We start from the raw sequence: 25,603 nt of genomic DNA on the forward strand, positions 1-25,603 counted from the left end.
ACATTCTCCATGATCCATCTTTCTTTCTCACCAAAACGATTGGTGACCCACATGATGATGTGCTAGGCCTGATCAACCCCTTCTCGAGCAACTCCTGCACCTGCTTCTTGATTTCAACATTCTCTAAAGCAGACATCCTGTACATTCCAATGTCAGGCAATGGAGCATCTTACTGCAAAATAATATCATGTGCTATTTCCTTTTTGGGTGGCAGACCTTTAGGTTCTTGAAACAAGACATCATACTCTGAAACAACGTTTTCTAAATAAGATTGCTTTTTAGCATTACAACCCTTAAATACATTGGTTTTATCAAGTTTCTTGTCCTTTACAACCATCAGTAAGAATTATTTGCATGAATTTATCATTCTTTTCATCTGCCCTGAGTTTGTGAGAGTGTAATTATTCTTGAGCTTGTGAGCTCTTACAAAGTATTCGATTCCATATTTAACAAGTAGATACTTGTTTTCAGCTTTATACAAAATAGCCTTTCTATCATACAAGTAAGGACTTCCTAAAACAATTCCACATATATCCAAAGGAATTATGTCTAACTCAACCTCATCTACAAATGTTGACCCAAAAGAAAAGTTGAGTTTGCACTGTCTAGTCACTTGTAGTTGTGCTTTATCATTCAACCATCCTAATGGGTATGGTTTCTTATGAGGTGTAGTTGCTAATCCCAATTTCTTTACAATTGCTTCAGAAATCAAATTTACTTGTGAGCCACTATCAAACAAAGTATCAATCTTTTGATATTTGGAAACAACTCGAATATGGAAAAGCTCATGTCTTTTTCTCTCATGTTCTTCATAAATAATAGATTGAGCAGAATTGCTAGTAGATGCTTGAGAGTTCTTACCTTCTATACCTGTGGCTGCAATGGTTGTTTCATCTCCCGAGTCTGACCCCAAATCTTTCTGGATATCTGCAATAGCTTTCTTCTTCTTTCCCTCAGACTTCTTAGGTCTCAGCTCTGGATGCAGAATCCAACAATGCTCATCATCATGCCCATCCTTTTTACAGTGAGTGCATGAAGCCTTTCTTTTCTATGCAGTGTTTTCCTTCCTTGCTTTCCACTTCTGCTTTCTTTTCTCCTTGCTCTTACTTGCAGTGGGTTGGGATGGTCCCCCAACTTCTAGATTTCCATTCTTTCCTCTAGCTTCTAGATGAGTAGCTTGTACAGATACCTCAGCTATAATAGTGGGATTAAACAAGAGGATGGTATGCCTCATGTAGTTGTGTAGACCACCAATGTACTTCAAAAGAGTCTCTCATGAATCTAATGAGATCCCTAGAATCAATGCTCTCTTTCTAAATTCTTGAGTGTACCCTTGCACACTTTTCCCTTTCAACTGCCGAAGAGTTTTCCAACTCATCATGGCTTGTTGCATTTAGGCCAATGGATAGAACTGCTTCTTGATTGCAGAAACAAAGTCACCCCAGACAGAGATAATATTACCATGTATTTTCATGTCAGCTTGGGTTCTGCCTTCCCACCAAACCAAGGCAGTTCCTCCTAGGCAGTGCCTCCTAGGCATAGGATTGCCAGCTGAATTTTGCTCTTGTTTGAATTGATGTTCTGTACTCTGCAATAAACATCAATTTTTCTAATCCAATTGTCCAACTTTTCAGCATTTAGCTCTCCATCATATATAGGCAAATCAAATTTAACATCTAGCTTGATCAAATATTCTTTCTTATTATGCACAGGGCTATTAGGAGGTGTGAGGAAACTTTCCTCTTTCCCCTTTCCTTTCGAGTGGTCATGGGAATGAGACTCATCTTCTTCTTTGTCTTGTTTAGAACTTGATGAATCTTCATCCTTATGCTTTCTAAAGTCCCTATACATTTATTCTACCATAGACTTTATAGCTAGGAAACATTCTATGAATTGAGGGTCTGGCCCCACAGAACCTTCCTCTAACATTGTCTTCCGAGGATAGACTCTCCCAATTTCAGGATTAGTTTCAACCAACTCTCCTCCTAATTTGAGCTTTGATCTAGTGAGCATTCAATAGCTAAACCAACACAAGCTTGTCTGACCTTACAACCTAAAGCTCTGATACCACTTGATCTGATAATCACCCTATGAGTGACCCTAGTTAAAGATTTATTAAATGAAGGTATTACAGACTCATGTGCTGGTGTGTATGTCTATGTTATTTAAGCAACAAATCGATCATATTGCAAATGTACAGACACTTAAAATGAAAAGCAACAGAGAAACATAATAAGAAAATACAATAACACAAGTAACTAATAAGGAGTTCACCCTATCCTCCAGGGCTGCATCTCTGGTCTAGCTCTCAGTGGTGGCCCTCTTTTATTGTGTCTTGAAGCAGAGAAATATAGTGAAGGAGCTCAATGTGAGTCTCCTGAAACAGATTAGCTTGGCAGGGTGGTTCTTGGATTCCTCAAACCACTAGAGTACATAGACTCTTTTCCTTACCAGCTCTTTGACATCTCTAGTCTGACAGATCCTCTCAGGGATGGCTTGAATCTCTCAAGCTCTCTGGTGCTCAACGCTGCCTTTGGTTAGCTCAGCCCTCTGTCTTCTTTCTGCTTTTTTCTTCACTGGTTCTTTTCTCTTCTCTGTCTTTTGTCTTTGGTTCTTCCTCTCCGTCTTTGGTGTCCGTTCTATTCTCTGTTCATGGCTTTAAAGCCATTCAAGCTCATGGTGGTTCGGTTCTTCTTCCACCTCCATCGATTCACTTGTTGCAGTTGCGCTTGGAGTTCCCTATTTGGCGTCATCATCAAACTCATAAGGAGCAGCCACTTGTCCTCTTGTGAACTGTGCTAGCCTTTCGTCGGTTCAATTCTTCGATTACGTCATGGAATGAGTCTTTCGCCACCTTGGCGGTCAAAGTGGACCTCAAATTCTTCTAGATAATGGCTTATTCCCTCGTTAAATCCGGTCTTAACATCGGGCACGATATCAACCGTCAGATCTGGATCCCCCAGATCCAATGCCATCCGCTCATTTTGCGCGATGGAATTGCTCATCCGTTAGCGCACGATGAGCGACGGTTTTCTCTCTCCTCTGCTTGCCACGCGTCGGGCGCTGAGTGGAATCGCTCTGATTTCATTAAAACTGCTTATCGCCCAAGGGTGCCTCCAATCAATACCATCGGTTTTTGGAGTGGGTCCCGCCTTTAGCCTTTAGCCTTTTGTCCCATGGTTTTCTCGACTCCCACACGACTGAGTGCTTGGGACCTCTCCTTCTCGAGGGTTTTTTCCCAACGAAGCACGATCGTGCATCAAAAACTCTCTCCATTTCCCGATCAAGGCTCCCCAAGGACTATTTTCACCTCCCGCATAGTCTCCATGGACCTCGGTCAGTGCGCTTTGACCGAGGCCCTCATCGTTCCATGCTAGCTGCTAACTACCACTATTTTAGAGGTGTTTTTGGTCGCTGATCTTGATTCTTTGAAGTCTATCCTAACCTGGTACAATCATGGCTCTTCTAATTATTCTTCATGGATCAAATTCGGATCAAATGTACTCTCACATTTACTTGGGAGAAGACATGGTCCTGTCCTACTAATTATATATTCATCTCACATTCCCCAATGTACTCTCACATTTACTTGGGAGAAGACATGGTCCTCATCTCACATTCCCAAATGTACTCTCCCATTAATTACCTAATTTTATATTCATATCACATTTCCAAATGTACTCTCAGATTTACTTGGGAGAAGAGAAGTCAACTATAAGGATGAAGGGGAAATTAATGACATTAATGAGAGGTGGTTGAGGTGGAGAAGAGAGGAAGGGCATAAAAGGGGAAGGAGGAAGGGAGAAAGGGGGATGTTGGGTCTTGCTTATGATTTTGGGTTGGCTGTGATTTTAGAATTTGCTGTGATTTTTGGATACCTTAGGAACCTATGGAAGTTTCTTGGGTTGTTGATAGGAGGGAAATATTGTTCATCTTGGTCTGGATCATTCATCTTGGACACACACACTACATCTGATTAGACTTGGGCTCGGAGGGCTAGGGAACCTGTGGAGGTTTCCCGGGCTAGGAATTATTTCCTAGTTGGCTGGGAGGTAAATCAAGTTGGGTTAGTCAAGAGGAGAATTCAGCAGGAGCAGCAGCTCAAAGGCATCTCCACTAGCTACCGGTATAGGTATTCCTCTATAGATTGCTCATGCAAATTTATTAAAATTAAATGTTCACTATAGGTTATAAGGATTAGGATGTAAATGGTAAAATTTTCAATGTTTAAAAGTCTTGTAAGAAAGTAAAGTATTGCCTCTTATTGCATTTAAATTCTAGAGAAATAGATCTGTTAGAAGATCCTAGGATAGGGCTCTTACATAGTTGATCAATATAAAGACATTGATGTATACACAACTAGATTTCAACCTATGAAAATAACATTACCAGGCCATCCTGATTGAATTTTCATGAAAATAATTGAATGCACAAGAAAAATAAAGGTCGTAGGAGTTCACACGTGTGGGGATGACACACCTAAGATCTTACAGGGAGTGAGAAGTCATGGTCCATCAAAACAACTCTTGCAATTTCAACAACAACATCATTGGAAATCTCAACATTTTCAACACAACTCAAGTCCACAGTTACAAAGGCATATTTTTTAGCAATAATAGGTGCCACAAAAAAATATCCTTCAGCATCAACCTCAAAACTTACAAGAACAATCCCCAAAAATCATCTTCTTCATGATATATCATTTCCCAAGGCACAATTAACATTATGTAGTTATTTTCATATTGTTTCTAGTAAGAGATCAAAGCGACACAAGGTAGAGTTTGATAGTGATGTTGGGTTCAATGGTATTAGGATGGTACAATCGGTATATGTTGGAGCATTCTACAACCATATTTTTGGATCTTGGTATTGATATGTGGATTCTAGATTGCTTAAGGGCAAGGAATCTCATGAAGGGAGGACTATAATCCCCTTTCCAATAAGATCGATTTAATTGTTCATTTTCACTTGGAGAAAAATCCAACTTCAAAAAGTGAAATCAATAATTAAATTAAAAAGGGTTATAAAAGAGAAAAACCATGGTATCTTAATGGCCCATGGTATTCTAACCTGTGATATTCTAATGACCCATGGTGTTATAAGATAAATTTATAAAAGAGAATTGGAGCTCATTTTCGGGTATGTATTGGTTGTTGATTTTGATAATTGTTTCGGGAGATTTGGTAGCTTACTTTATGAGGGGAAACCCTTGTTGAGATCCCAGTTTCAATGGTGAAATTATCCACCCTAGTTGGTGGTGATTATTTTTGGTGGTGAAACATACACCCTAGATAGTCATGGGGGGGAACCACATCAAGTTATTCATTGGAACTCATCAGAGAGGAAGGGTCAAAGATCGGAGTTGAAAAGAAAGGTCCAGTTACAAAAATATGAATCTCTTCAAGGAGGTTGAATTGTGGACACTGAGAAAGGCCAAATTGTTATGGAGTTGTGGAGGGCTAGCTAAGAAGTCCCAGTTGTTCCAACTAGATCTTAAATTTTGAAGAGGCCAGATTTGATCTAGCCAAATTTTCGAGAGAATTTGTAGCCAAGGATCAAGCTAGAGAATTTCCAAAAAGACATTGAATTATCTCCACTGGTCAATTTTCTAGTTTCTGCCAAAAACTAAATTGATGTAAATCTTCCACGATTTTATTAATAAATTGGTTGGGTTTTTTTTGTGGCGTTTTCAATCAATCTGATTACTAGTTGTCCAAATTTGTTGGAATTTGTTATATTTTTCAACATGGTTTTTTAGAATTTTTTTTTAATAAATATTTGATTAAAAAAAGCTATAAATTAAATTAAAGCAGATATTATAGGATTTTCCTCTTGGAATGAAATTTTTGAATCCATATGGACATCCTTCCTTTGAGTAACATGTCCAAAATTAATTTGCATGGTTGATGCAAGCCCAACCCTCTTATTTGAAATCCATTGGTAGTCTTCCATTACCATCCAACCATCAAGGTTTCTCAAGAGGCTGAAAGACGCTTTTTCTCTGTCCTTCCAACCTTACCTTATCATTCAAGGACAACCTCACTTTCGGTGGTCAAAGCCCCTAAAACTTCCTCAGTCGTCATTAAGAAATCCAAGCATTAAACCATATATAGATTCATTAATCAATTTTTACTACTCAACAAGAATCTACAGTTAATCAGACATTTGTAGCCATCATTTTCATGTCAGTAAATGAATAATTACATTTCCAATTAAAACATAGGGATAATTGTTTGAAAATTATCTATTGTTGAGGGAAGGAGATTTTTCTACCCAATCAACTTCCTAGAATTGGCCAAGCCAAGTCATGATACCACAAGGGGAAAACTAATAACTCACTAATAAATGGGGTAGATGAAAACAACTCTCCTGCACTGCTATGAAAACATCATAAATCCTCTACTTGTTGAGCTTGCGATGTCCAAAAATTATAGATTCCTCTTAGCTAGATAACATAGTAATATGGAAATCCCTGTGTTGCTCTATAATACCTTTGTGATTTCTTTATCCATTACTTATTGTGCTCACTTTAAACACATAAAATTAGCGTCTCCTTATACTTAGCTAAGTTCTAAATATCTCGTGTATTGTAGTACGAAGAATTGATTATTTTGAGAGTTAAAATAATACATGAACTCTTAGAACACTCCAACAAGCTTTCCACTTAGAATTTTTAGTATTCTACTTCTCAATATGCTTCCCAATATCTAAAGTGCATCTAGTTTCTCTCTATGTATCGCCAAATGAATTATTCTCTATGTATGATTGAACATCTCTCTGAATGATTGGTTCACACCCTTTTCCCTTCATGGATCTCTGCCCCCTTCATAGTTTTCTACAGTCAATTCTATATGTTGTTGTATAAATCCATGTTTAGCTCAGTCTTCCAAGGAAATCCATAGGTCAGATTCAAATTCCACGGGATATACTCAACCCATTATTTCCATTGAATTTTGGAGCAACATTTCAGTTACCACACCAACTTCCACAACTATGAGGGTAATTATTCCAACTATCTATTCATTTACAATCAATAAGTTCTTAGAGGGAACATGATTATTTTTGAATTTGAAGTTCATGGAAAGGTTTTGGCAAGACAATTTCCACAATCCCTTCATTGTTTCCCACTTGTGATATCATAGCATGTATCAGTGCTCATATGTTCCCAATTGGTTCTACCAACATATTCATAAATTAAGAATTTAGATTACATATACATTGTTCATGTATTCATCCTATTCACCTTTGTTGCAATAGTGACACATACATGTTGATAAAGGAAATACAATACCATTAACATAATTACAAAATAATTCAAGGGTCAATATGGGGATGTTATAGAATCCATGTCTACACTATAGTGACAACAATGTTGAATTCTTCTAGAAATCACATATAGAGATATTCTCATTAAAATATTTGGAATGCTTCATCAATCCAATAATTAAAAATTTGTGAAGGATAAAAAACATTTATAAAAGGTGAAGGGAAGCAACAAGTAGGCAAGATGAACAAAGTTATCAAAGAAGCAGCATGCTTTGACACCACAAATAGGTCAAGTATGTGTAACTCCAAATATTATATATTTTATATTGAAGTATGCCAAATATATATACAAACATGTGTCCTTTGGTTTCATCTTCTAATAGGTTGAATGGTTGTTCCTATTTAGCTATAACTCTTCAATTTATCCTAGATTAAATTTTTACAATAATATTTATAGTGCCATCATACCAAGGACAAATTGTATTTGTTCATTGATAATGCAAAAAAAAGGGAATATATATTCATATGTGAGAACATGCATGAATGTTGATTTGGAAGAGGGACTCCCTAAAACCCTGCAAATCAATCTTGATGGGTGGAGTTATTAACAAGCATTATATTATGAGCATATTTCATTAAAATGTATGGCTTGTTATGCTTATGGAAATTTTTATAAAATCTTTTTGAAATTCCAAGAAGAGGATCCATCTTCCAAGAAACAACTCAAGTTTCTATCAAGGAAAGAACCCAAGTTCAAAATAGTTTTCAGTGACAACGGACCATCTAATCCCAATCCATCACAATAGGGTCCACCTTTTCCAAGCAACAACAAATTTGAAGTCCTAGGGAACTTAGAGGAAATGGTAAATTTATAAAATATGGAGGAGGAGATTGAATATGAATAGGAAACATATATTAACCTTGAACCATCTCATCCCAATAGTAACATCGATCCATGCCCTGAGGACCTAGTGTCTAATGCATAAGAATAGGAGGATGAAGAATAGGAAAATGAAAACAACGCAAAAGAGAAGGATGAAGAATTAAAGGAAATAGATGAGGAAGAAAAAGATTTAACTCAAGAAGGGGAACGAGAGGCAGAGTTGGAAGTGCAGGTCCATCTTGAGCCCTATAGTCCATCTCTTTTACCAAAGCTCTATAGAAGGCACCATACCCTTCCCCTCACCTTGGAAAGGGAAGGAAATCTGACAAGAAGTAATAACTCATGATACAAAAAAGAATATCCACCAAGGATATCAAGAATCCCTTCAACATTTTTTTTGTTTTACTATACTCAACATTTGTATTTTACTTTGTAACCAATTTGTGATAATTTATCCATGTACTTGGGAAACTGATATGAAAAGTTTTAGTAGAAAATCCCAATCTCTCTTCCCTTGTTCTGTGAAAGGAGGATGGAAATCAAGAATACTCCTAATTAGCTCCATCAATATGATTGTTGTTCGTTAATCATAACACCTTGAATTCGCGCATTGTAAACCCTTGCTAGTCTTGGTTGCGACAACATTTTTTATTAATGTAATTTTTCTTTCAATTTTAAAAAATGAAAATATAGTTGGTGATAAAATATGGCCAATAATATAGTATTTCATTATAACTCCAAGCATGTTGACACCAAATATCACTTCATTAGAACACTCATTAAGAATGACAGTATTCTTGGAAACATAATCCTTTGGGGTTATGTAAATTTGCTTCATTCACTTGAATGGAAGGCAAAAAGCCCCGAGTGAATCAAACAATCATGAGAATTCTAAGAGACCTCTTAGAACATGAAACAAAGGGCCATAAAAAATATATTTATATGTACATCAAAGCAAATTTACTCCTGCCCTTCTTAATTGTTTGATTCACTATTTTTGTGGCCTCAACCTAGGCACCCTCACCAATATTGTACCCCTTCTCTCTCTAAAAACTCTGTCATCTATGTTTCTCAAATTGCAAATGTAATGCCATGTAATAATAAAAATAATAATAATAATAATAATAATAATAATAATAATAATAATAATATTAATGTTAATATATAGATAAATAATAAAGAAAACATAAGAATAGAAAATAAAGAATACAAGATAATAATAGTAAATAATAAAAATAATAAATAGCCAACTAAAGTTATATATATATATATATATATATATATATATATATATATATATATATATATATATATATATATATATAAGAATAAGTAAGCTAACAAAAGTAAAAATGAATAAAATAAGAAAAAAAAGGTTGAATTAAGTAAAACTTAAAACAAAGAAATAAAAGTTGGCATGTTGACCTATGGATTGTGCGCATTGGATCCCTTTCCAATCCCTTTCCATTTTGGAACCATTTTTTTCTATTTAATGGATGAAAAGCATTATTCATTCATTTGGAAGAAGAGTCCTGTAAGACAAAGGAGTCCTTGGTAGTAGTAGTAGTTGATTGAGGGCTCACTGGTGGCTAGTTGTAAAAATATTATGTGAAGTTGAGCCTACGGTTGGGTGGAGATTTGTCCCCAAAAATTTGTTGCGGTTAATAGGATTTGAATAGTGTTACAACTCTAAAATCACAAAGTATATCGTCGCTATAGGTAAGTCTTCTTTTGTCACGATTTTTGAAAATTATATGTCATTTAGTTGAATAGTTAGTGTGTTGATTATTAATCACATAAATTGATAAAATTGGTTGTATATTTTAATTTTGGCCTGTTACATATGATATCAAAGTACAAGCTCCAACCTATTATAATTTTTGGAATTAAAAAAAAAATGTAATATATGAATATAGCAATTGGTTGTATTTAGCACCTACTTAGAATATATATTATTTAAAAAAATTAATTTTCCAAATCTATATATATATATATATATATATATACAAAATTAAAAAAATTATTAATAAATAATTTTGATAATTTTATTTGTGAAAAGCAAAATCTATATAGTACTAAGAACTCACCCAACTCTAACTGTAACTAAGTTATAATCTGCATCCATCACCCAATCACTATGATTTCATGATAGAGGATTGTTTGTTTCACTGAGTGATATGAAAAGGTTAACGATTATCATATGTGTTGGTTTATTGTTATATTGTTTTTCCCTTTTAAAATACTATAGCTATTATAAATGTAAATAACGAAATATAATTAGATTATAAGTTTGAAATATTTTCATAGTATGAAAACAAATATAAAACTCTTCACAAAGTAGAAAACAAATCATGAAAAAAAACAAGAGTGGATTTAAAACTCTTGGCATAATGAATCATAAAATACAAGAGTGGAGAGCATAATGAATCATAAAATACAATTTTGGATTTAGAAGCAGATGAAAGTTTCTAAGTGTGAAGTCTCCAAAAAGGGTTAAGAATTTGAGATAGTATCCCATAATCAGTTGAACAACAACGAGAAGCCTAGAATTATTTATTTATTTATTTATTGCAATCGATGATGGAGCCCTCGCAATCTCTGCATCCATATTCTGTTTGAGCCACTATTAAATTTTGGAATAACTAAACCCCCGCAATCTCTGCGTCCATATTCAGTTTGAGCCGCTATTAAAGTTTGGAATAACCCCCAGCCCCCACAATCTCCATATTCAGTTTGAGGCGCTATTAAAGTTATTGGGACGACTCTCCATGCAATTGTAGGCTCAATTGCATATAATCTTTTTATAGTTGGCCGCCCCAAAGTCCTTAATCAGCTACTATTGCCAGGGAATCCTTTGTCTCACAATACTCTCGTTCCAAAGGAATGAATAATGTTTCTTATCTCCATTTTTTTCCTTTAAATAGAACAAACAGTTCCAAAATGGAAAGGGATCTGCATGGTTGCAACTCTCAAAACCTTAATCCCTTTTATAATTATATGCAATCAATATTTATATTAATGTTCAGGTTACAAATTATTTCAAATTACTTCTAAAACTATTATGGTTTAATGCGATTGCTTGATTGCTTGTTCCAAAAGGTTGTTTTTTCAATTTAATCAATGGTAAAATATATAAAAACCCATCTTTAGTAAGCATCTCATCCTTAATCAAACCCAAAAATAAATGTAGCATGGGGGTATACAAATCTCAAAATAACGCCCTTTCTATATATCCAAGTTCTTGGAGCATTGAACTAAATGATCCATCAAACATTGTTTATTTTCACCTTGGATAATTCTTTATCGATACCCTTTGTTATATCCAATATTTAATAGGTCAGTTGTACTAACGTGAAACAATAGACATTGTAGAAGTTTGCGCATGCCCGGTTATAGGGAATACATACATGCTTCAACGTATTTGAATTCCAAACTGTAATTTAATTGGCAAGGGAACTGCAACAATTATTGCTTTTGGTGTCTGCGTGAAAACAGAATAACTTGATATATTCACAAACCTATCATGTCTAGGTATGTAGAAAAAATTAAATGCAAGGGTGATAGATCTTCAAGTGCACATATGAATCATGGTTATGTTATTATTAATGGTTATATATTTCTGTGAAGTGTGAGATATAGGTGGATGATTTACATTTTAAAGTCGATAATGACCATGTCTGGCTATAAATATTAGGTATTGAAAGAAGTTAATACAACCACATCAAGCATACAAAAATTTTGTGGACAATAATGGTAGCATTATATCAAGTGCTGCAAAATCTAAAAAGATAGTGTTCAGAAACCAAAAGTGAAAGAGAATAATCTCTTGTCTAACATCAATAAAGGTGAATCTATGATAAAAGAGATCAAGTGATATTGAGATGGGAAATTTATGAGATAAGAAAATCCTTTTAGAGTGAACAACAATAATGACTGAGTGATGGATAAATAACTAGGGATCAACAAATCCATTGGTTTAAATGAATTAAGCATGATAAAAGACTTAAACAATGGTGACTTGGTGTTTGTGTGCCATTGAGAAGAATGATACTAGAATGGATAAGAAAAATGTACATAGTGATCATAGAATCTTAATTTTTGTATTGATGATTTAAGGAATAATTGTACAACCCATAATATCTTAATGATGAATCTCACTAAATTTTCTTGGGGAAGGAAGAACACATGACTAGAGATTAAGGCTCAAGATGATGAGGCTCATTTGAAATTTAACGATGTACTTAAATGAATATAATAGAGTTCAGGCTTCTGTGATCCATATCAATTTAGAGAGAGAATCTTCGGCGAAAATCACTTGGAAAATCAATTGTCGACCACACTTGTTGGTTCGAAACGCGTCGACAATTGATTTTCCATGTGATTTTCGCCGAAGATTCTCTCTCTAAATTAAATGAATATACTTACTACGTAAATTGTTTACTTCCTATTGAAAGAAGTGGAAACGATTATTAAAAAGTAATTATTATCTTGATGAAAACATGATACTAATAGTAGTGATAGGATAGTCTAGATCCTAACTAGATGTTGAATAATCTTATCTCATAGTTGGTATTTATTGTCTATATAATCAAATGAAATTTATTTTTATGGTGAATCATGATAAGAACACCTATAGTGCATTATTTCTCTATATTTGATGTGTATCGAAATGATTCTCATATCTATGATGTTATGATAGAAGGTTATATTGACATGTGGTTCTATTTATTATGTGATGTCATGATACATCTTCAATATAGATATGTTGATCTTATGATGGTATTTCAGGATGTGAAGCATATGGTTATTACATACATATGTTATGACATGCATAAGCATGTAATTTTTCCATTTAGAATGTTGTGATAACAATGATGTTATGTTCTCATGAAGGCATGCAAAAGTTAGAATGTAGATTATTGTATTGTGATGTTATAACTAATGCATTGGTTGCATGCTGAGATGTGGTGATTGACAAGAAATCCATAAATGGGCTGAGAGGAACGATTTATTTGATGATCTCATGGGAGCCCATAACTATGAGGGAGAATATGTAACACCATATGGATTGGGGATAGACTCAATCACCACTACATATGCTAGTGGTTCTTTTGTCTTGTATAGCTCTTGATGGAGATCCCTTGAGGGGCTATGGGACCATCTTGAGGAGGTTGAGCATCTGATATTAGATTGAGATGCCAAAGTTTGGAGGGGGAATGAGGACTTTTATGCCTCAAGTTGTACACCTTAGTGTGTGTGGGGGGAGTTGGGCCAACCTTTCGATATGCCCGGAGTCATTGAGTATCGAGAACAGATGTCTACCTTGGGGCTATGGTATAGACTGATGAGACTTTATGTCTAGTTCTAAAAGTTGGGAAAAAAACTGAGATTCCTTGGGATTTCCCTAATGTTGTGTAACTTTCAATGCACGCTAGTATACTAGTTCAGCAGAAGGTGTAGGGAAAACATGAAGTAACAAATAACTAAATAAAATAAAAATAAAAAGTTAAATGATTCAATTTAATTGGACGACGATGTTCCTTAAGAAATTATGATTACCCGTAATAATAATAATAATAATAATAATAATAATAATAATAATAATAATCAATGAAATAATATTAATATATAAATAAATAATAAAGAAAATATAAGAATAGAAAATAAATAATAAATAAAGAACACAAGATAATAATAGTAAATAATAATAATAAACTAAAATTCTAAATATATTTAGAAAAAAATAAACTATAAAAATAGTAAGAATAAGTAAGTTAACAAAAGTAAAACCAAACGAAATAAGAAAAAGATAAATTAAGAAAAAAGGGTGAATTACATAAAACTTAAAAAAAAAGAAATAAAAGTTGGAATGTTGCAACATGGATTGTGTGCATGTAAATTCTTTTCCAATCCCTTTCTATTTTTGGAACCATTTGTTTTATTTAATGGACTAAAAGGGATATGAGAAGCATTATTCATTTCTTTGGAATGAGATTGTTGTGAGACAAAGGATTCCCTGGCAGTAGTAGTTGATTAAGGGCTCAGTGGTGGCTAGTTGTAGAAGGATTATGTGTAGTTGATCCTATGGTTGGGTGGAGAGTCGTCCCCAAAATTTTATTGTGGTCAACAGGATTTGAGTAGTGTTACAACTCCAGAATCACATGAAAGGTATATCCCCACTAGTAAGTCTTCTTTGTGCACATTTCTCAAAAATTCTATGCCATTTATTTGAACAGTTTGTGTGTTGATTATTAATCGTGTAAATTGATGAAATCCGTTGTATGTTTTAATTTTGGGTTGTTACAGTAGACCTACGCTAGACTTTTTTTCTCAATAATTACGTAAATCCTATCATTCCACTGCCCTCTTGGAACTCTAATCCTTCATGTGAATCAAATGCACCTAGAAGTCTTATACAAAACCATAACTCATGTGCTAGCTCTATTTGTACCCCTTCTGTGTATAGTGCTAAAAAAAAAACCATATTAGTTATGAGCTTTGTCATTTTGTGTTATTCTCTCTACTAATATGATAATGGAATACATAAATTCCTCCTTTTGAGCATTGTTGAGAATTGTTTCTTGTTGCACCTATTTTTATGCTTAAGGTTCCAAAAACAAATTCGTTAAGAATTGTATTGCTCAAATTTTTTCTCTTCATTCATTATAGTGGATGCCTTCCTTGACCTTTAACCTGATGACCATGAATTGTCTAACAACCAATCAATGGAGATTCCAAAAGGATCAACTACAATTAAATATGGAGGAATTTCTAAAATATGCTTGGCATATTAGGATTTGTTATCACAAATTCATTAATTATAAGGAATAAACCTTGTAGTGGATCATGGCTCTAGACGTCAACTTCCTTCTTGAGTGTTTTCATTGACACATCAACCATAGCTCTAACACGGACATCAAGTTGTTGCCTATTGTATCTAGTGTTCTAAGAATTATGGTTTTTCAATTTCAGATTGCCTCAGAGTTTGAATATATCTATGAACAAAAAATATCACATACGACATGTGATATAGTATTGTACTATACTATATTGTAAGGTGTCTATTTTCAAGAAATTTATTTACGTATTCTACACATGCTTTGCTTGAGACATGGTTTTTTGAGGATACAATTGATAAAATATCCACAAGACTCTATGTTGAAATCCTTATCAATGGTAGATAGTGTTAACTGATCTCTTCTTGAAAGACTTGGTCATATCTCTTGTCCTTCCTTTGCTAGCGATGTTGATGGCCAATATTTGCAAACCTTGGCTACTCTCTTGGCCATAGGTTGTCTTTCTTTGTGACAATGAAGGTGTTCCCTGCAGGGTAAATCAAAGAAGCAATTACCATGTCTAGGAACAACCTGACTTCTACATGATTTCACATTGACTTATTGTATTTGGATTTGTAGTGCTTGCCTTAGTTGGATTATAAGTGAATTCATTTGGTTTCAACACATACTTCTCACTCATTTTCTTTCTCCAAGAATCTCTACTCTTACATTTGTTCATGTTAGGAAATGTGCTTAGAGTGGATGGAGAGCTAGTTATTTCCCAAGCATTTGAAGATAATATTTTGAATCTCATCAATGGTTAAACCATTATGTCAAAGAAGTGGAAATGGATTTAAGAACTAAGATTTTAATCCTCACCAATGATGATTTGTGAAAGGTAAGGGGAAACCAGGAGGTAATTGATTTCATTACGAAAATTAGGGATCCACAAGTGGCAACAAAGTAGTTAATAGTTGAAGTTGCAAATTGTGACAAAAAAGATGATATATCTTGCATTACAATTTGTTTAAATTGACTTCCTTTTGAACATGGATGTGTATGCAAGTATTTTTTTCGTTAAAAGTCTAGACTATAGATGGGCTAGATTTTTTAGACTAGAAACGCTTCACTCTTTTATATCATAAAATCTTGGAGAGTGCAGCTTAACGGTGACACTCACTAATGCTAATATGACAATGAGCTTGGATTAGTGAGTTAGGAGTTTGGTTACTTTTGGAGATGAACCGTTCTACTCGAGCTTATGTACAACTATAGTATTCTTCATTGTAACAGTAGTTCCAAAAAATGAAGGTATTGTTTATATTCTATACATCAAAGGCATAGTATTCTATAGAGAACTGAAATTTCCATTTGAGCAAGTATATTACACTTCTGTAATATTCCTCAACTTAATGATTTCATTGTAATTAAATGTGAATAAGTTTAATTTTGGTTGAGTATGCTACATTAAAAGACAGATCTACATTTAATTATCAGTAATTTTTCTAATAATAATTATTTGTAAAGTTGATGTTTATTGAAAATGAAATTAACTCAAATAGATTATAGAAAAAAACACATAAAAACCAGACACAAAATATTGGTAGAAAAGGCTTCAGCCTCATGGCTTCCTTAGGTATTCTCTCTCATATTTTTATTCATTAAAATAATTGAATATAGTGTTACAAATAAATAGATGAGAGACAATGTTCTCAAGATAGTGGGTGCTATCTTAGACACTTTTGGTTGAGATAATTTCTCCTTTGGTTGAGATAATTTCTCACCAGACACACACCAATATAGGAGTTACCTAAACTAACTCCTATCTTAGAGGAACAACCCAAGAGTTAGGCACAAATTCCTAACTTGGAATATTTAATTTATTTATTTATTTTTGGATTTATTATTGTTTTATGAGAGAGGCTAACATTCCCCCCTTCAATGATAAATCCAAAATAAGAACGAGGAACCATCTTCCAAGTTCTCATGTTGATCCTCAAAAATATTGCCTGAAAAACCGCCAAATCTGGATGCTGAAGAAACTACAATATGAAGAGACTGAGTCAGCTGCATCACTGATTCATCTCAGAAGGACGCTTGACAACTCCATCATGTGCCAAGCTGAAAAAGGATCCAACTATCCTTTGCTTGAAAACAACATCCGGTGTCCACTGACACAATTTGATGAACGCCCACTAGCGTATTTGTTGATGATGATTTCCCACTGGCTGAAGATGTCGAAAAACAACTCAATGTTGCTTTTGCTATGATGAAAGTTGCTCACTACTGCTTTGGCTGTCGATCGCCCACTGGCGAATTTGCTGATGCTCAATGTTGATGACAAATGCCCACTGGCTGATGAAGATGCCCACTGGCTACTTCGCTAATGTTGACGAGACTTTTAGTCTGACAACCACTTGTCAATTTCATTGACATTTTCCCCCCTTTGTCAGCTGAAAGGAGAGACAATCTTCTCCAAAATATATTTTAACTCCCCCCCTTTAGGTGTAGGAGAGTTTCACTGTTGTACTCCCTCGTTCAACTGCATGAGAGTACCATCCTCGATTCACTGCTGGTTGCACTATGTGTGATTGTAGTTGGTTGTAGAAATGAGACAATCTTTTGACTATGGATGACCATTCCCAAGGATCGATCCATTCATAATGTATCTTCAATCTGGCTGATTTTTGTTCGTTGTGACATTTTGCTGAGGAATGATTGGGCTTGCCACAATGGCAACAAGGATGGAGATCAAAACACTGATCTTCCAAATGACCAGTTCTTTGACAATGAGAACACTTCGGTTGGACTTCAACTTCAGGTTGCGTGCAATTCTGTTTGACTGCAACTTTCTCAGAACCCGCTGAGGGGAGTTGTGCAAGAAATCCTGCACTGATAAACTTAATTGGCTTGGTATAATTTGGGATATGTAAGTTGGTGTCGTCAGTGACATATCCTAAGCCTCGTCGATTCTTGTTATTTTGAATCTCTTCCCAGGGCTTGATGATGGGTTTGGAAGAAATCTGTATTTGATCATGAACAACTTCGACACTTGAAGTTGTTTGGATGAGTGATTTGGAATCAACATCTTTATCTTCATTTGTATGGTTGAATGACTTGGAAGAAGCACTCTTTTGTTGCAGCTCATCGCTTTGTAGTTGCGACTCGAGTTGAAGAAACTCAATGGTTTCATGTGTTTGTTGTAGATGCCGCGAAAGATCAGCAAGAGTTTCTTTGCTGATGTGCACCATGTCTTCATCACTGGAGATGATCAAACTGTGAAGAATGTTTAACAACTGAATATGTTGCGCCATCTAAACTTGCTCACTTGAAATCAGGCTCTCTTGTCGTAGATGTCGTGCTTTGAATTGTTTCACTTGATTTTGTTACTTGAATGACAGGCTCGCTTGCTATGGGACTTGAATGGCATGCTCGCTTGATTTGTTTCTTATTGCACTTACTGGGAACACTTGCTAGAGTTGTAGAACTTTCTTGCTTAAACTCTACAATTCACGCTTGCTTGATGACGATCGTGTTTGCATGAATGCTCACTTGCCTTACTTGATGACTTTATGCTCACTTGAAGGAATAGCCATGCTCGCTTTATGTCGATCTCAACTTGCTTGATTGGTGTTAGAGTGGAACTTGCTTGGTTTCTTTGATGGTTACTGTAATGAACTTCACTCTGGCTTGCTTGAAGGTCTGAACTTTGTACTATTTTGACGCAAATTACTTGAATGAATACTCATGCTCGCTTGCAGGAGATGTGAACTTGTTGCTTGTTTGCTTTAGAGTTAAAATTTGTGCATTCACGTGATTCTGCTTAAAGGAAGGGTGTCGAACACTGTCGAAAATGCACCCAAAAAATGCTTAATGATTTTAATGACTCACATAAAACAAGGAATTCACTTTGACTCAATTCAAGACTTGGATGTCGGTTTCAACCGAGAATGCACCCTTACAATTCAATGTAATTTGAGTTTGATTACAAGTTCAATAATGTTGATGTAGACTTTGCTTTGAAATGTTGGAGTTTGCAGATTCATGAAATTGATTGTATTGAGTGATTTTGTTTGTTGAGGTAGAATATCGATGTTGAAAACTTTGATTATTTGTTGTAGTGATGCAAATGCATGTTTTGAACTTAATTATCCTTTATTGATGCTATTTTGTTACAAGTGTTGTGCTTGCTTGCATTGAACGTCATGTGTGTTAAATGAGATCATTTATGTGTCAAAACTAGACACAAATCAAAAATAAAAAACATGAAGCCATAAAACACATGCGTCATCAAACACACATAGTGTACCTTATCTCCTTATTCAATTTCAGGTGGATCTAGGACACATAAACACCAAAAAAATGATATCTTTATTAATCACTGAGTACATCTGAAGCAATGATAATTCCAAGCTGACAACCCTTTCAAACACCTCGCCTTCAAAATCTGAATGGATAGTGACACGATCCCTCTCAAAGTAAAACAATACTTTGAATTACAACAACTTTCCCTTATCACTCCAAATACAAAATAAGACACTTGTATCTCCACAAAATATTCTTCAAATTTACAAAATGTAATGCACCTTATCGCTCCAAATACAAATGGAAACATTCCTTATTTCTTCAATTACACAGAGCGAAAAACTATCCTTCCAACTCACAATCTCACCACTTTCATGCATATAAAAATGCATCTCCAATTTCATGTCAAGTAAATCCACTCACTGGGAAATTTCAACACATGTCGAAGCTCCTTTTTAAAAAAAAAAACATTCACTTATGGTCATAAAACCATATTCATTCCTCTCGCACTCATATTATTCCTCCGAATAAAATATGATTTTAATTGCAAATCACAATTACAATTTAAAAAAAAACTCCAATTACCAACTCCACTTTTTAATTTCACCAATCATTAACGCTGAGTGGAACGCTGGAAATTACCTTAAAATGTTGGCACACAAACTGGTTGGAACGCTGGCTGACTGACTGGAACAAACTGGTTGCAATTTGGTGAATGCTGGCAAGTATAATTAGTCTTTTTTTTAAAATATGTCACTTCCTTCACATATACGCTTCACAACTCTGCAGTATTTTATGAGCCTGCGATCTTCTGCAATAATGGTGTCAATAGTTCTCCTTTTTCACGCTATTAACGCAGTACATCTCCTGTCTGTGCAAATTGTTAGCGCTTGAAATTTCACCTCAGGCTGAGAAAGGCAAACTCCAAGGCAACATCAAACCACTTAGCCTCGTAGCTAGCCCTACGAGGCAGGAGAGGGCTCTCTCCGGTATATCCCAGCAAAGATCTTCAAAGGGAGGAGATAACCAATAAAGAACACTGATTTTAGGCTAGTAAACTGATAAAAGGTTTTATTTGAGATTTTTAGGATTTTGGTGGAAAATCGGGGAAAGGCAATTTTGGGTGCGGGGATTGGACACGGTTTTTGCAGGGGGTTCTTTGGGGCAAGGTAGGAGACTGTATTGATGCCTTTGAAAGAGTCAGATGGGTAAGAATGACTGGTGAGGAGCTAAGGGGAGCAAGTAAACACCTTGAGTTATCCTTAAACAGATGAAAACATTGATATTAAGCAAACTTAAAAGCAGAGCATGGCAATCATGAATTCTACTTTAACACTTCATTTGCCTAATTTGTAGAAGGAAAAGTAAGAATATGAATCACATAAAAAACTTACAAGTACAAAGAGAAACACACAATCAATACGTGTAACCACAGGAATTCCAAAAAGGACTGCAAAACCCTGGTCTTTCTTCCTTTTCCAAAATTGCAGAGATACAATGAGTAATACAATAGAATCTTTCTCCCTCAAGAGTCCAACCATGAAAATGACCAAGAAAGTACATAATATAGGCAATCTAACATCTTTCCTTGCCTCTAGGGGTTGAGCTCACTATCCTAGGAGCTGTTTCAACCAATTCTAAACTGAGCACTGAAAACTAGGCAGTCAAAACAACTTGCCTCTATAAGCTAGGAAACCAATTCATTCATTAAATTTTTGCCTATCTCATGAATGAATCTTCTAGAAGAGATAAATGAGTGTCAAAATATCATAAAATTACATAATTTACAACAAGGAGGATCAAAATCCACTCCAAAAATTCAAATCCAATCAAAACTGCGTTTTACTGAGCTGTAGGTGCATTCCTGTGAAAATTGCCCAACGCGTAGCGCCCTGATTCTGAACCCGTAGTGCGCCTTTGGAGAAACTTTTGAGGCACTTCTAGGTGTCCAAATGAGGCAAAAGTGGGCTTGTTGGAATGGTCTGGATGTCTACTTTCCAACCCAAGTAGAATTTCTGAATTTAGTGTCCATTTGCCCCTCCAAAATTGCAATCTCCCAAGACTGCTTCCTTTGTGTCAAAAAAGTGGCAGAAAGTCATTTTTTGCATGTTTTTTGACCTTCTGGAGGCTCAAAACTTGGTGAAATTTCTTGAAAATTGCTGAGAAAGTGTATTTTTGCATGAAAAATCCAAAAATGCTGAGTTTTCCTGAAATGGAGTTGCCCATCTTAAGGGTCGCGCGCGGCGCGCTACGCGTTGGTGAAGAAAACTTGTTTTTAGCCCAAAAAATTCACAAGTGACCAAAAATGCCCAAAATTTTCTGAAATTTGTGCTGGAGTTGAGTCATTTAGCATAATGCTCCTTCAGGAAAGCCTCAGCCAATATGTGGAGGGGATCGGTCCTTTTTCTTCGTTTTAGTGCTTTGGCCAACTGTCCTTGGAGCACCTTCATTCTCGCCTTGCATACGTGCATTCGGGCCCAATAGTGGTTCTTCATGTTCCGGAGCAGGTCCTTATCTTTGTTGGCCTTGGCCAGCAACCTCTCCAAATGAGCATTGACCCAGAGAAGCATAGCCTCTCGCTCAATGGGTACCAAATCACTGGGTCTCTTACGAGCCAAGTTGCGGTCTTCATGGATCCTCCGCAACTCATCAAGAGTGTGCTCATCTTCTAATTTCTTGTTGCGCTGCTCCAAATATGTAATCGTCCATTGTGCCATCTCTAATTTTTCTTGCAACAAGCAATTTTCAGCCTCCTTTTGCTGAATGATCTTGTGAAGCTCCGTGCTAGGAGAACAGTGTCAAGATCAATGATGTCGATATCTGGATCACCTGACAATCCCTACTCAATCATGGGTTGTTTGCCCCTCTCTGATACCTGTGCTGCTGTCGGAAATGAGGCCCCTTCCACCTGATGTGGAGATAACACTCGCGGTGCTGATGAAGATGGCGAGACCCCTTCCACCTGGTGTGGAGAAAATACTCGCCAAGCTGATGCAAATAAGGCCTTGTGGCCTCTCTGATATGTGACCAATGGAGGGGAGCTGACATGTCTGGGCTCAGGGATGTCATACTGCTGTGATGATCCTCCCTCCTCATGAACAACCTCAGGGGGTGGTGGTGCTGTGAATAAATCTCGAGAGATGAAATCCTCCCATGGGATACCCTGCTGGGCCAACTGATGTATGACCACAAGCTTGATCAAACCATAATGAAAGATGCTCCTGTGTTGTTGTGCTGGGCTCTTTCTCTGCATCAAGGGCACCATCCTCTCAATATTCCGGCACATTAAAAATGGTATGTTCATCATCCGTACCTGTGTGAAATGCATCAACAAGCGGATATGGTACGAATACAAACGTGAAAATCTACCCTCACAGGTGAAATAGCGAATGATGAGCCTCATTAAGGGAGCATACTCATCCTTCAAAAATCTAAAAGGAAATACACCAGTCATGTGCCTCATGTACACAGGTTTAATGTAGGGCTCATACTGAAATCTGTCCAACATTTTGCGCTTGTTCCACTCTTCTCCAACATTGGGTATCCCTATTGCTTGAGCAACAACCTCAGGTGACAATGTAAAATCCACCCCTGCAAGATTCACATGCCCGTCATGCAAATGCAAAACAAACAAGCGGACCAATTCCCTATGGTGTTGAATTTGAGAAATCCTCTCGCAAAATTCATAACATGATTGATGGCGGAAACATGTGACTGCAAGTGGACAAGCCTGTAAATAGGTCAAAGAGGTGGGCTCCTCTCTCACATAGTGACCACCCTTACCACCCCTGTGAGGCCTCCTTTGTACCTCAACCTCTGGTGTTGACTCACGGTCATCACTTTGCTCATAGTCGGTTTCGGTTTCTGACATGGTTTCAAGAGCAAAGTGGCTGAAACGTACTGCTGCTTCTGCTCAAAAACCTGTTGTTTTAACTATTGAAATGTTGCTTCAAGGGGACAAATAACACAAGGGAGATGTTAGGGAAGGGATACTTTTGAGGGAACTGAGGGAAAATATAAGTAAAAGGGGATTTAGGGAAGGAATCATGACATATACAACATCATACAATTATAATTTGCAGGGGTTTTACGGGAAGTAGGGTTTAGGGTTATGTTATTGAATTTTAGGGATAGGGGTAGGGTTTTAAGGCTTTTGGTATTTTTGTTAGGGAGATTAGGTGAAAATGATAAGGGAGATGGTAATGGGATGTGGGGAAAAAATGGGGGTGAAAAGGGATAACCTTGAGCAGTAAAAGCAAAACCCTAGCCTTACTTGCACTTTGACATTTGTAAGCAAAATACACATGAACTTCTCATTTCAAAATGATGACATTTAAATGCTCATTCAAGCTTTAGCAAGCAATATACTTTGATGTTTGGAGGCCTACCTGCAACCTTGAAGAGATTTGGGGTCGATTTGAGGTTTGAAGGCAATTTTTCTGTGTGTAAACCCCAACGCGTAGCGCGCGGGTCCTGACGCGTAGCGCGCGCCCAACGCGTAGCGCCTGTGTCTTTTTCCCACTGCGATGACTGCCCCGACACGTAGCGCCTGCCCAACGTGTAGCGCGCAAATCCTGATGCGTAGCGCGCGGGTTCTCACAGCAATTTCGCCCAGTTTTTTCACTAAGTCGCCTTTCACACTTGCTCTTGGAGTCTTGGAGGCAAATAATGATAAAATGAAGGGAGGGGGGCTTTTATAAACTTGATTTGAATTAATTTCCCCTCAAACCCACTTTCTAATGTTTATAACATGACACTTTTCAAAATTTAAATGCTGCTGACTTATGGTTTCCTTTTGTCCTGAAATTGGTTGAAATGATGCTTTTTCTTGAAAATTTTTGCAGAGGTAGCTTCTGAGGAGTCTTGGCAAAGGGGACGAGGGTCGCATGCTGACTTCCGAAGAGTTTGAATTTTTATCAATTTTACAAAAAATGAGAAAATGACCTTGTCTTCAAAAACAGGGTTTTTGAATTCAAGGTAAAAATTAGCTGTACAATATGAAATCCTTTGAAGTGATGCTTTGATAGACATCCCTCTGACCTGCTGGGCATTTATTGACCTTAAAAACATGACCTCAAAGACAAATTGGACTAAACCTTAGACCTAGGACCTTGACTTTCAAGACAAGACAAATGATCCTGTAGAGCATTTATTGACTGAAACAACTTGAACCAGCAGTGCCAAGAGGGGAATAAAAGACACAAGCTCCTCCATCAGGGTTATGGCATGCCTAATGAAATGAAATAAGAGGACACTGATGAGACACATACTAATGAAATGCAAAGAGTTTTGATCGCTGACGGAGGGCTACTAGACCGACTCTAACACAAATTATGAAAATCTGTGGAATTAATTTGAGGGTAGCAAAAAGAAGGGTCAATCTCAATCACAACAAAGGTTGGTGGTGCTTTGTAACAGCTCCTCCGCTTCCTCTGATAATTCTTCCCGTGGTCGCTCAAATCAATGGGATGAGAATGATGGTGATTATGTGGAGGCCCATGTGGTTGACACTGAGCTAGTGAAACATCGACAACTGAGAAAGCAGGGGTTATCAGGATCATCAAACTTATGGCATTCATCTGACCAGTTAAAAACACCCATAAATGAAGCAAAAGAATCTGAGGTCGATCAAATCAGCTTTATTGAACATGGTCTTCTCTGGCGGTTTCGAAATCCAACAATTTCCTCATAATTGCTTGTGGTGGAAACCTCTTGCCGCCAATTATTTTTGGTGAATTTTCTATTGGAAAGCTTATAGATGCATTACACGAAGATGAGAAAGGGGGGCGTCCAAATCCATTTTAGTTGATGAGAGATTTAGTGGGAACTCTTGGATATGAAGTGCGAATGATACGAATCACAGAAAGAGTGGTGAACACATATTATGCTCGCATATACATTGGCAAGCCAAAAGAGAAGGCGATGCTTAGTGTCGATGCACGCCCATCCGACGCCATCAATTTGGCTAAAAATTGCAAGGTCCCAATATATGTTAATAAAGCAATAGCCACAACACTCCACTACAATTCAGATCAATATTCAACAATTGCACAGCTTGGATGGCAGACACATAATTGGATTTCGACAATACTTGAATAGAATTCAAGGGCCAAAAATGTTGCACACCACAATAGCTTTTTGGACAGATAATCAAATGCAATGATAACTGTGGATTCAGATACGCTAGAGGGTTTTTCGAGGGTCTTATTCTGACTTTACGAAGGGAAGTACCTGGAAATGTTGTTATGTTTGGTGTGTACGGGGGTGTGTTTGAAGTCCTGCTTGAATAACACTCTTAACAACATCAATTGAGAATACAAATAACCAGAAATCCACACTAGGAATCCGACCAGCTGTAACCCACTGTTTCATA

The 25,603-nt window shown here is 36.4% G+C and overlaps 1 pseudogene; it reads left to right on the forward strand.

Annotated features, from left to right (window-relative positions):
* Window positions 1-25,329, forward strand: part of LOC149142184 (uncharacterized) — a 46,858-nt pseudogene extending 21,529 nt beyond the window's left edge.
* Window positions 25,330-25,603: the final 274 nt, after the last annotated feature.

This window comes from Pinus tabuliformis, chromosome X, assembly GCF_031772625.1.
Source record: "Pinus tabuliformis cultivar Carrire ecotype Pingquan chromosome X, CPIR1, whole genome shotgun sequence".
Lineage (NCBI taxonomy): Eukaryota > Viridiplantae > Streptophyta > Pinopsida > Pinales > Pinaceae > Pinus > Pinus tabuliformis.